This window comes from Coenobita brevimanus, chromosome 8 (assembly GCF_032717465.1).
Source record: "Coenobita brevimanus isolate Jiangsu-jjx chromosome 8, ASM3271746v2, whole genome shotgun sequence".
NCBI lineage: Eukaryota > Metazoa > Arthropoda > Malacostraca > Decapoda > Coenobitidae > Coenobita > Coenobita brevimanus.
The window spans coordinates 3,363,833-3,376,142 of record NC_136961.1 but is presented as its reverse complement, the minus strand read 5'-3'; the positions used below and the strand labels follow the sequence as shown (position 1 = coordinate 3,376,142).

At 43.2% G+C, this 12,310-nt stretch overlaps 1 non-coding gene across 1 annotated transcript; it reads right to left on the bottom strand.

Moving 5' to 3' along the window:
• Positions 1 to 9,004: 9,004 nt before the first annotated feature.
• LOC145408864 (5S ribosomal RNA) lies at positions 9,005 to 9,123 on the bottom strand. Its single transcript, XR_013898987.1, has one exon. It is a non-coding gene; the product is annotated as a 5S ribosomal RNA (ribosomal RNA).
• Between the last annotated feature and the right edge of the window lie 3,187 nt (positions 9,124 to 12,310).

Genomic DNA, 12,310 nt, shown 5'->3' with positions numbered 1-12,310 from the left:
CCGCTAACCCGCTGGCAGACATTTTATGTTTTGATCATCCCCCCTCCCCTTGAAATACATGCACAGCACCAGGGGCAAATCTATGTAATATCACGGTTGTCCTAGTTGATTGCTGCTGACTCTCTAAGATTAGAACGAGGTACTGACCCGAACGACTTTATTTTTGTAGTTATTTATTTTTTGTGATGAAAGTGATGAAAACCACACTCAGTTCGATGTAGACCGAGCAAGTAGAACTGGCGACCCGTCAGACGAGAAAACAGATGATTAGGACATGACACCAACAGAACACAATGAAGCCGATGACTCCGAGAATGAGGACGATGCCCCACCTCCTTCTCACCTTAAGACTGTTACACCACCGGCCAAGAAGAAAGTGGCAAAGCAATTATTTCCTGCTATTAAGGGTAAAGAGGAGGCGAGCACATCGCAGAAGCACCAGCAGGAGGAACACGATGTGAGTTCCTCCTCCCTTGCTCCACCGTCACCGCCACTTCCCGCCATCTCACGCGACCTCTCTCCTTCCTGCACCATTTTACCATCCGAGCCTGTACTGGGGCCATCCTTCCTGGCACCACAAGCCTTGTCTTCCCCTTAGCCTTCACGGCAAACTAAAAAGTTAATTGTAAAACGTGGCCATCTGTGAAGGACCAAGCGTCACTCTAAGCAGCGGCATCAAGTAATGGGATAATATTCCCGATTATCCTACTTCTGGACACCGACTACTGACTTCATACAAAGGACCTTTATGTTCAATGAAAGTGATTCTGCTGTACGTGACACAAGAGGACTGATGGTCAGCATTTCAGTACTAAGCTACATTCCTTTGTTTTTTAATCAGAATTTGATGACGCACACTGTGACACAGACAAACAAGTTTTTCCACCAGACTACTGCTGATGAAGAACAAGAGACACAGGGCACGGTTTTGAATTTATGTGATAGTGTCTTCATTGTAGCCTATGTGTTCTTGGTGCTGACGATGTTGATGCCTTTGGTGATGAAACATGTGATTGTCGAATACCTGACTGATGTTCATACATGTCTCAATATATTTGAGAAGCACATGCTTCGAAACATATACCAGAAGAGGGACGTCCGCAGGATTTTTCGCAAGGGGGGGAGGGCAAAACGGTTCGATATTATGGCTCAGGCATAGGGATACCGAAAATCTAATATATCATGAAGAGTTAACTATCCTCCAGTCACTCATACAACTTGCAAGGAATAAAGAAAAAGAAACTGGCATTCAATCTTCTGTATATTATAGTACACGATAAAACGAAAATAAAATAAACTTCATGTGTAGAAGGGATCACATTCACAGAGAACAGTACACTACAGGTCATTGAAAAGGAGCTGTAGTCGGCGTCTGTCACTGGCAAAACGTTCAATGACTGTCTCAATGAACAGTTCTTGGAGATCACTTTCTTGCGGTGCACGCTAAGCACACACACAGCTGATAGGTGACCCGTTGGCATCAATGAACGTAGCCAGGTTTTCACTCGCCTCATATACTTATAGCTAGGTATTAGCTTAACTAAATTTTTTCTCTGAAAAATAGCAAAACTCTTCGTCAGTTTACTTTAAAATGATCAAAAGGGTTTTTGTGTAGTAAACCATATACATTCTTCTAAGTCGTCTAATGTCATTTTCACTTTGGTTACCACTTTACTGCTAATAAAGGCTTACTTCTGTCTCTTGCCACCGTCATCTGACACACTGACTTTTCTCCAGGTGGCTGAGACAAAATTGCATCACATCTGTCCTTCGTGTGTGTGTGTGTTGATTCGTCCACCTTACTGAGAATAGTGGACACGGGCAGATGATGGAAGCCCGTCAGAGATTATCGATGGTGATACATGAGGGCTCTATGAGAGCAACTGTGAAGCAATAAAGTTTAGGACTGCAGACCGCGGAGGACCTGCAGCTAAACTGTCAAACAGTCGTGACTCGAGGCTGGCAGGGATGGACTGTGCAATGTACGCCTCCCTCAGGTCGACGTACAGTTGCCTGTAACGAGGAACAGAAGCGTCGTCGGGGTCTGCTGGCATGAACAGGTCGAGGAGAATCTCCTGGAGGTCAGTGTCATTGCAGGAGGCAAGGTGGGCTGCCGTTGCAGAATCGAGGGAAGGAAGGGCTTTGGAGATTCGCTGGGCAATGGATGGAGGCTTGCCCTGGCGTTTGCCCTTCTTCTTCTGCTTTTTCTTAGGTGGAGATGACACTGAAGCCTCAGCAGGAGATGTGGCACGTGGTGATGGGAGAGGAGAGTCTTCTTCCTGCTGGATGGAAGGAGCAGGAGAAGCAACTCTCTCCACGGCTGCAGGCGGCGAGTGGTGAGGCTCTGGGCTGTCCTGAGCGTCGGTGGTTTCTATGGCAACGGCAGAGGTGGTGGTGGAGGAGACAGTCGCTCTGTTAAGAGGAGCATTGAGCTGCAGCCTTTTCCGCCGTGTTGTGCGGGGTCTGGGAGGCTGCAGCGTGGCGGAACAAAGCTCCTGACGAGGGGCTGCCTGTGTATCACGAGCGAAGCTCTCTGGGATGACAAGGCGCGGCAGCCTGTTCTTCTCAAACATCTGTGGGAGAAGAACGAGCATCGCTGCCTTGTCATCATCACAGAAAGCCTTCGCCGTCGCGATGCACATCCCCAGGACATCGGGGATCCACAGGCCAGCGCCCTTGGGCCGTGGGGCGCCGCCGTGCATAGGCAGAGCCTTGCACAGCTGCACCTCCCGGGACCCTTCGGTGTCTGGTGAATGTGGAACTCCACTGTCTCGCCCTGGCGTAACGGGAGCGAAGGACACCGTGAAGAGGGAGCAGCGATCCCTGAGCGATGCACGAATACATCGGCACCAATATCCTGGCACTGGATGAACGCGTACTTCGCCCTGACGCTGTACCACTTCACGGTGCCTGTGATGGTGATGGTTTGCACTCCTCCTTCAGGCCCGATGCCGTCAGTATCAGCCCCCCTCAACGGGTCGCGAGTTGTGGCAGAAGTAGAGGCCATGCTGGAGAGAGGAGGTGTTGCTGCTGCCGCTGCTGGATCGAGAAATGATCTGTCCTTCGCATATTGTCAGCATGGAATAGTACATTGAACATAATCGTAGTTTTTTCATTACATGCAGAGTTAAAGAAAATTGTATAATACTTCTCATAAACCTATAAGATGGCTGAAAATAAAGCACAGGCACTCCTCACCACGCCGTACAACTTCCAGCCTGGCAGCTGAGGTAATTGGTTTAGTAATACAGGCTTAATTCTCACTGGTTACCTGGGAAAACAAGACCGGTTCAGGCAGCCAATCATAACTCAGCAACCTCTTCGTAAAAACTTAGGCCCACAGTTCCCACTCTCTCCAAAGTGAGTTGTTTGAAGTATACCACAGTGTGGCCCATTGGAATGTGTTAATCTTTTTAATTATACTTAATATTACCCTTCCTATTATTTTTTATGCTGATATCTATACAGTTTCCTTTAAATCAGTCGATATCCTTAGAATTTCCATTGAATTTAAAATTCCCCGAAACATTTAAGGAACAAATTTCCTTAAAATAACATTTCCTTGAATGTGGAAAAAATGAGCTGCAATAACATTACAGAAGTCGATGCATGGGCAAACACAAATTTCCAAGGGGGGCAACTGCCCCCTCTTGACCCCCCACCCTCCGGACGCCCATGTACCAGAACATCCTTCATTTCCTTCATTTCTTGGATACGGACCCTACAGACACTTTGTGAAAGATAAGGCCCATTCTGGAGAACTTCAAAGGCAAGATAAAACACTATTTTTGGGCTCACCAAATTTTGTGCTTGATGGGTCACAAAAGTTATTCCACGGCCGTATTTCTTTCACGCAGTACTTCTCACTGTAATGTCATCAGTTTAGGATAAAGTTATTTGTACTGAGTGACTGTGAGACTGTACGTCGATCTGAGGGAGGCGTACATAGTACAGACCATCCCTGCCAGCCTTGAGTCTCGCCTGTTCGACAGTGTAGCTGCAGATCCTCCGCGGTCTGCAGTTCTAAACTTTATTGTCTCACAGCTGCTCTCATAGAGCCCTCAAGTATTACCATCGATTCTTTTTTTGGTGGCCCCATATTTGGCCCGGTCTTCCTACGGGAGGTAAATCTACACAACAGTGACAACAACGCTGTGAGACTCCCTTACTGACTCAGCTCGCATTCCACCCTGACGTGCTTTACTCTGCCCGTGTCCATACTGTTGAACACAGATGGACAAATCTAAGCTAACTACTAACTAGCTATTGTGAGATGTATGCTGTCCTCAGTATCATAAGATGCAAGAAGGAAATGTGTGATATTCCACATAACGATAATCTTGGCATATCTGGTGCAGTAGTGAAGAAACTGATGGGAGATTATGTGGGTGGAGGTCACATAATCCACACAGATAATTGATAAACTTCTCCAGACCTGGCACTGCACCTGCTCGCCAGGGACATTGGGTGCCGCGGCACAGTGCAGTCAAACTGATGTGGCATGCCACTGTTCAGTAATGAGCAAGACAGAGACACTGTGGAGATGCAACAAAGCACAGATCTTCTTGACCTGCATTGGTGAGACAAGCATGACGAGCAAATGCTATCAACTGTGGACACAGGAGCTCTCACTGACACACGGAAAATAGGTCGTGTGAAAGGTGAATGGAGAAACCAAATCCTGGGACAGACTACAGTCGTAACATGCGCTTGGTAGATAAGAGCGACATGCAGATTGGCAGTGTGGAGTGCTTTTATTGTTCTGTCAAGTGGTATATAACATTCTTTTTCCACTTCTTAGGTGTGTGCGTTCTGGATGCACAGCACCATTACTGACAGAAATACAGACAGACAGTCTCTGTGGGGAAGTTCGTACATGATTGTGTGCATGAAATCTTGCAGGAATATGGTTCACTGTCGTCATCACCATGGGGTGTACAAGTACAATTCCTGACCTTTGGAGTGACTTGGAGCCAAGGATTGGTCTTCTGTACATTTTTTAGAAAATCTTCCGTCACCCAGTGAAGGCCAAGGACCAATGTCACCAACATAGCTGCCAAAGGTCAACAAATTGACAAACATCGAAAACAGGAAAAATTCATAATTATGATATTATTATTTATAATTATAAATATCATGTACTAAATTTGGTATTTTTTCATAGTTCTTGTTTTGCACCAGCATTTCAGCATCATATGAGGCGTTCATGGTGAATATATGGATGTAAAACATTCCCCTCCTTTCACGCTAACTCCTCCATGTGAGGTGTTATGTCGGTCGTGTTGAATTCTGGCAGCAACGCTTCAGCGTATTACATAACAGACAAATAATAGCTGTCGTTTGACACACTACATCATCCAGACTGCAGAATTAACACAATACATACATGAACATAAAAACGAGTAAAAAAAAAATCATAATTATTTTTTCCCCGAAGTACCTATATTATGTACTGATTTTGTTCATAATTACACATTTCTAGTCATTCCAAACAATAACAGCAACTTTTTTTTTTTTTTTTTGCGAAACTATGGATATTTTCAAGTGCCGTGTATAATTGCGAATTTGCTGAGTTTTCACCTGCATCTCCGCAGTCGATTTGTGACATTTTCCTTCGATTCATTGCGTATCACAGGATGGGTTTAAGAAGCTAAAAATTATATTGCCACGTGCGCGAGACGATTCTCTTGAAATTGGTAAAGAAAACTAATTCGATTTTCTAAACTTGAAAATTGACCCCTGGCCAGCCAGTGGGGCCCGAAAATATGCAAACGCGACTCCGTATTTAAGTTTTGAGTGTAACCCAGTTCCGTGAGATGAAAATAAACCAGCCTGATTAGGCTCACATATCTTCGGTTTCATTAGGCGAATACCTTGACATGTTATTTTTAAGTTTAATATTAACCCCACCATTCACATTAGTTTCACCGAAATAGGTTAAAGAATTATCATTAACTGTGCAGATTAAAGTGATAAAATCATAAATTTTTAAAGGCATTTATTACATATCCATCTGTTTTCCGGGAATTTGTTGTTATTTCATGTATCATAACTAGCCGTGGATCGATTCCAGTTGGTGGTCGTAAGAGATTCGGTTGGTAGAACACTGACTGGGATGTTTGGTGGTCTCATAGGAATAAATTAAATAATCTGGACTGTCATAGTCTAGCCTCTTAGTATACTATAATGGCTTATAGTGAACCTGGATGTGTTGGGTACATTAAGGTTTTATGTTTGAAATGCAATGTACACATCCTAAGTATGCAGAAACTGATGGATGCTAATTTGCATATGTTGAGCAATTTGCATAATTGACATGATGAGCATATTAATTGCTCAAATCACTAAATACTAAATAATTATTGTCTTTTTCAAACCACCTTCAGACTATATTATAATCAAATGCACTAGAATATTTTGTTTTGCAGGTCCTGCATAGTAATATGGCTATGCAGTGCTTCTTTGCATCCTGTGGAGGAAAGGAGTTAAAAAGATGTGGGGTAACCGGATTACGGACACTCATCGGCAGAAGACAAGACCGTGATGATGGAATCCATGAAAAACTTTAGTCTATACTTGCATCAGACGGCGAAAATGCATCAGTGATGAGCCACAAATCATGCTACAGTTCATATACATCTGTGTCTAGAAACGTACTATAGTCGGCTTTTTTCCAGCTGACGTAAATGTCGGCAATTCTCATCAAACCACCTGAGCTGGAAAGGAAAGACAGAATCTCTTTATTTCCATACAAATCCTTCCAGGCACAAGCACATTCCAAGCATTGTCACTCACTTATGATGGTTATGAATAAGTGTAGGAGCAATCTAGGCAAAAGAAAAAATGTTTATTAAGCTTAAATGCAAAGAAAACAAACGATTTAAAAAATTAGGTGCATAAATATCTCCGCGACGAGGCTTGCGTTTTTGGTCATCCAGAAGCGCTTACTGAATCATCTTTCATGACTGAGATGACTATGGATTTTGTTTCATATTAACAGTGGTAAATACAATGAGCTAACGTGAATAAATATCAGCATTTCTAGTGTCTGATTTTATGACTGAGGTGACGATGGATTTCGAATCAATTGTAAATACATTGAGCTAACGTGAAGAAATGTTAATTCCTATCTGCATTATACAAGGAAAATAAGAATTAAAAAAATACTTCAGTATACGTAAATCAGGGAAAAAATACAAATAAAAGGAAAACTGGCTGCCAAAGTTAGCGCCTGTGCAATATTTTGAAATGTATCGTATCCCACTATTGGCGGGAAACGAGCGACACCCACTCCCTGCCTCCCACCCTTCTCTCCACTTCCTCTTCCAACCTCAACACCTACCATTCTCTCTCAAAACCGCTCCCTCCCCTCACAACCGTAAGAGTATACAATATAATTATATGTTTCATTAGTAACTGTCGTTTTATTATTGCCTTAAAGGCCCCCAGCTAATTTTTAATATGCCAATATTATAATATGTGGCAACTCCGTGCCCAGTAGATCGTGAAAATTTTAAACGTTGCCTGTTCGTTCAGACTCATGTATCCACCACGATGTGACAGGGATGCATGTATTAGTCATACTTCAACTTTTTTTTTTTTGTTACTCCTTGTTGTTCAGCGATTCTCCAGGCATGATTGGTTGCTGCATTAGCTGCTTTCACTAAGGAAAGAACGCTGTGGGCTGGAGTGGAATGACAGGACATGTTATCCTTTTGAAATACTAAATGAGATCAAGAATCCGCGCATATTTACCGAACTAGTTTGACTAGGTAAGTGACAGTGAAAACACGTATGTGAAAATTATGTGTATAATCATTTCCTGTGGCACCCTCGGGGATGCATAGGGCCTCGATGAACTCACACCACCACATCCTATCTTGTGCTAACTCCTCAAGATCTCCCCAACACTGATCTCCAGCTTCCCGTCTCATTGTCCTCACCCACGTCTCTTTTGGCCTTCCTCTACCTCTCCTACCAGGTGCCACCCACCCTGGTGTACCTCGTACTATTCCCTGTCTCCTATACACATGTCCTAGCCACTTCCATCGTGAGAACCTAACATATTCATCGATCGGCTGCACTCCCGTTATTTCTCTAATTCTACTATTTGGTATCCTTTCCCACCACTTAACTCCTAATATTCTTCTAAGTGCTTTATTTTCAAACACCAAGAATTTATTTTCCATAGTCACTGTGCTGTACCAAGACTCGTGTCCATAAATTAAGATACTCCTAACCATTACCTTATAAAGTTTGATTTTTGTATGCACAGAGAAATTGTTATTATTCCAAATATTTTTAAGCATTCCCATTGCCTGATTAGCCTTCTTTAACCTTTCCTCGAATTCAAAGTTCAAAGAACCATCCTTGGCTAAATAAGTGCCTAATTATTTAAACCTATCAACTTATCAAATTATGTGTATACGCAAAATAATACCGAAATCAGCAAGGATCATACAGAATTGAGTACAGTGTAGAGAGCTGTTGACGGCAGCACTGTCCGAACTCCGAAGGCGAGTGATAATGTTTATGATAGGGTTGCCAGATTTTTTTGATGGAGTTATGTACTGATGTTTCAAATTTATCGTTTTTCCACCCAAATTATCGTAAAAATATATCGGATGCCTGTGAAAATTATCGTATATATTTTTTCTGCTACGCTCTAGTAATATGATGATGATAAAATAAATGATGGAGTTCTTACCAACACAGCATGTCTTCAATGGTGTCTTAAATTTATATAAACAGCATTAGCCTCATGTAATATATATAAAAAAAAAAGGAAATTCATGTTTCGGCATACGTAATGGCTACTGTAAATACAGTATACAGCAAGTATCATTTAAGGTTTATATAACAGTATTCGGTTTAGAAAAGTTAATTATTCATTGCCAGACGCCATGTATCCCAAACGGGGTGGTCAAGGGCTTAGAGTTAATTGTTTTACAGGGAGGGGCACTAATCCTCCACCAACCCCACTTGACACGTAGGGAGAACGTTATGCCAACAGCATCTGGTGTTCCCAGGCGGTCACCCATCCAAGTACTAACCAGACCCAACGTTGCTTAACTTTGCTGATCGGACGGGAAGCGGTGTACACAACGTGGTATGGCCGTTGGAAAAGTTAATTAAATTCATCAAAATTTATTAAACGAAATAAACAATTCCTCTACACTATTTACAAATCACTGATTACACAAGATACTTTTAGGTAATTCTTTCTTGCTATCAAAATATTTATTTTATACTGTATAGTACTTCACAGTGACGACTGACGAATATCAAACCGTAACAGTCAACCGTCAATATGACTCGAAATGTGCCTGTATATTTCGTTTAGTACAACAAGCCTAGCTATCTCATGAACACAATTTCCCCACGTGCACTAAGGAAAGCTACGACTTCTCATTTTACAGGTAACATACTATCTATGGAAAAGATTTACTCCTGATGAAAAGGCTTTTTTTATTATAATTTTTTATTGAAACTCTTATGCCATAAAACAGAATTATCGTACAGAACGTACGATAATAAGAAAAAGTATCGTACATGTACCAGAGGCAATTTAATCGTACATGTACGATAATTATCGTACGAATGGCAACCCTTGTTTATGATTGCTAAGTCTAGTGGGCGATGTCAATTGCCGACATTTACGTCAGCTAAGGAAAAAAAAAAAAAAACGACTGTAGGTACCAAAAGAAAGTCCAGTGGTTGGCCACTGAATGGTGAGCCTCCTGCACGAATTAGCCGTTCTCATGTGCCTGAGTTTGTAATCAAAAGAGATTGACTATTCTGTGGCCACATCTGCGAACCAAAAGACCCCCAAAATCCAAAAAGATGGGAACCTGTAAGTCAGTGTCAGACTGAAAAAAGGCCTGGTCAGCCCACTTTCAAGCAGGTGATACTTGACATTTGTGATGAACGCCAAGATGATTGGTCTAGAGTAGCGCACAGTATTGTCAATGGCATTCCAAATGATTAACCCGCAGCAGATGCTAAGTATCATAATAAGTGTTACAATAACTTCAGAAAGATACCCATCGACTCAACCAGGTCTGAATCCTGTAACCCACTGTGGATGATTCGTTTAAGTCTGTGATCAATCATAAGAAAGCCAGTGTGTCAGTTACGTGGACAGTTGCTGAGTTGCATGATGTTTGCACTCAAAATGCAGATCAGCTTACGAGAAATCAAATGCTTGTGCACTTGACTGGGCATTTTGGTGAGGATATTGTCGTGTTGCATTCAGTTCCTCGATTGTTGGATATTGAAAGTTTGTCGGCAAGACTCTGAAACCGGTCAAGCTGTTCGAAGCTTCTGATGTTGATGATGATGTTGACCGCTTAGTTAGAAGGGTCAAGACAGAAGTCAGGAACATTCCACTGCAACGCTGAACAAACTGCTGTCTGGACTGAATCATTCAGTGTCTGATCACAACTCTCCATGGCTCTGGATGACATGTACAGCCCTGTAGAAGAAACCTCTGGTTCACGTGCTAAACACAAAGAAGGTGAAAAGAGGCGTGCTTTGGATGGAGAAGGCCGGCAGAGGATATTGGATGAACTTTGAAAGCATTCTCGTCCACTCACTACTCAATCACCATCCTTGTACAACGTTGTCAATGGACGAGTGGCATCAGACAAAGACATTAATGTCCAGGATGCGGTCCAGATTGGCCAGAAGATGCAGAAAGAGTTCGCTGCAGCCTTCTGTGATGGCTTCCACAAGGCCATCAAGAAGGTGAAGACCATGCAGGTAACTGAAGTGCGGTGTGAGGCTGAAAAACAGAATAGTCTATCATCTGCAAGCTATATTCGCTCGTTTCCTGGTGATTGGACAAAAAAGGAACATCGACTTCTCTGTTGTCTTCCAGCAAGAGCTGTGCCGTGTGCCTCCATCACTCTTCGACGAGTAAGGCTGCCTCAGAAAAAGTAACAAGTCCCTGCTGGTCAAACGTCTTGGTGTTGTCGTATAGAACAATCCTCCTCCGGATATTCTGCTGGTGGATGCCTCGCAACTGCTTTACCATATTGTCTGGCCATCGTCATGAACAGTTGGTGATCTTGATGACGGAATGAAAAATCGTATGGTCAACTACAAAGTAGAGACCTATATTATTTTTGATTGGTACGATGGTATCAGTGCAAAGAATCGTGAGAGGCACAGGAGAGCTGGGGAAGGATCAACTGCATACCAGTTGACTTTGGCCTCACCTCTACCTGGTCGCGAAGCAATCATGAAGAACAAGGATAACAAGCAGCAGCTCTTCCAACTACTCTGTACTCATGACCTTGGTGGTAACATTGAACTTGTGAGCGGAGCCGACAGTATTGTGATGCATGATGAAGCAGACATATCTCTCATAAGCTACATACTGCATGCTGCGTCAGGGGGAGCCCTGACTGTGCACATTCTTAGTGTCGACAGGGGTGTATTTGTCCTGCTTGTGTACTGGTGCTGGAAAGATGGGTTGACAGGCCGAGTTCAAATGGAGAAATGGGACAGATCGGTGCTCGACATAACCAAGCTGGGGGAGAAATGCAAAGGCATCTTGTGTATGCATGCTCTCTCTGGATGCGACACCGTGTCCTTCCCAAATGTGAAGGCCCTCAGAGTGCTCCTTCAGAATGACATCCCTGGATTGGACACAGTTCTAGAAGAAGAGAATGCCACCCAGTATGACCTGATGGAAACAGGTACAGCTTTATTTCTGGCCCTCTATGGCCAGAAGAAATGCGCTTCCCTGAATGGTGCTAGGCATGAAATATTTTGCAAGTGTAAAAACCCACCACCACTGAAGTCCCTTCCCCCAACAAACAATAACCTGGCCTTTCACATCCAGCGAACGCATTCTCAGATCATGCTGTGGAAGGCTGCAGCCAAGGCTAGCCCTCCTTCTGTCGAGATTACTGACTACGCTTGGAAAGTTGATGCTGACAATGAAGCGATGCCAGTGCTGTTTAGGGATACCATAGCACCTGAACAGCTAATGGACGCTTTAAGCTGCAACTACCAAGCCAAGGGGAAGGCATGCAGCGGGAGGAGCAGTTGTTTGGGAACGGACTATCATGCACCAACTACTGCTTGTGTGAAGGATGGGAGGAATGCTTCAGCACTCAACACAAATGGATGATGACGAGGGAGATGAGGAAGATCAGGATATGGAAAGGAGTGACATTGACCATGAAGATGAAAACTCGTATTGACTCTCTCCAGTCAGACCATATCCACGACAACATTGTGCGCAGTGCTAATTGTTGATTCAAAGAACAATGATACATTTAGAATATTAGATTCACAACCG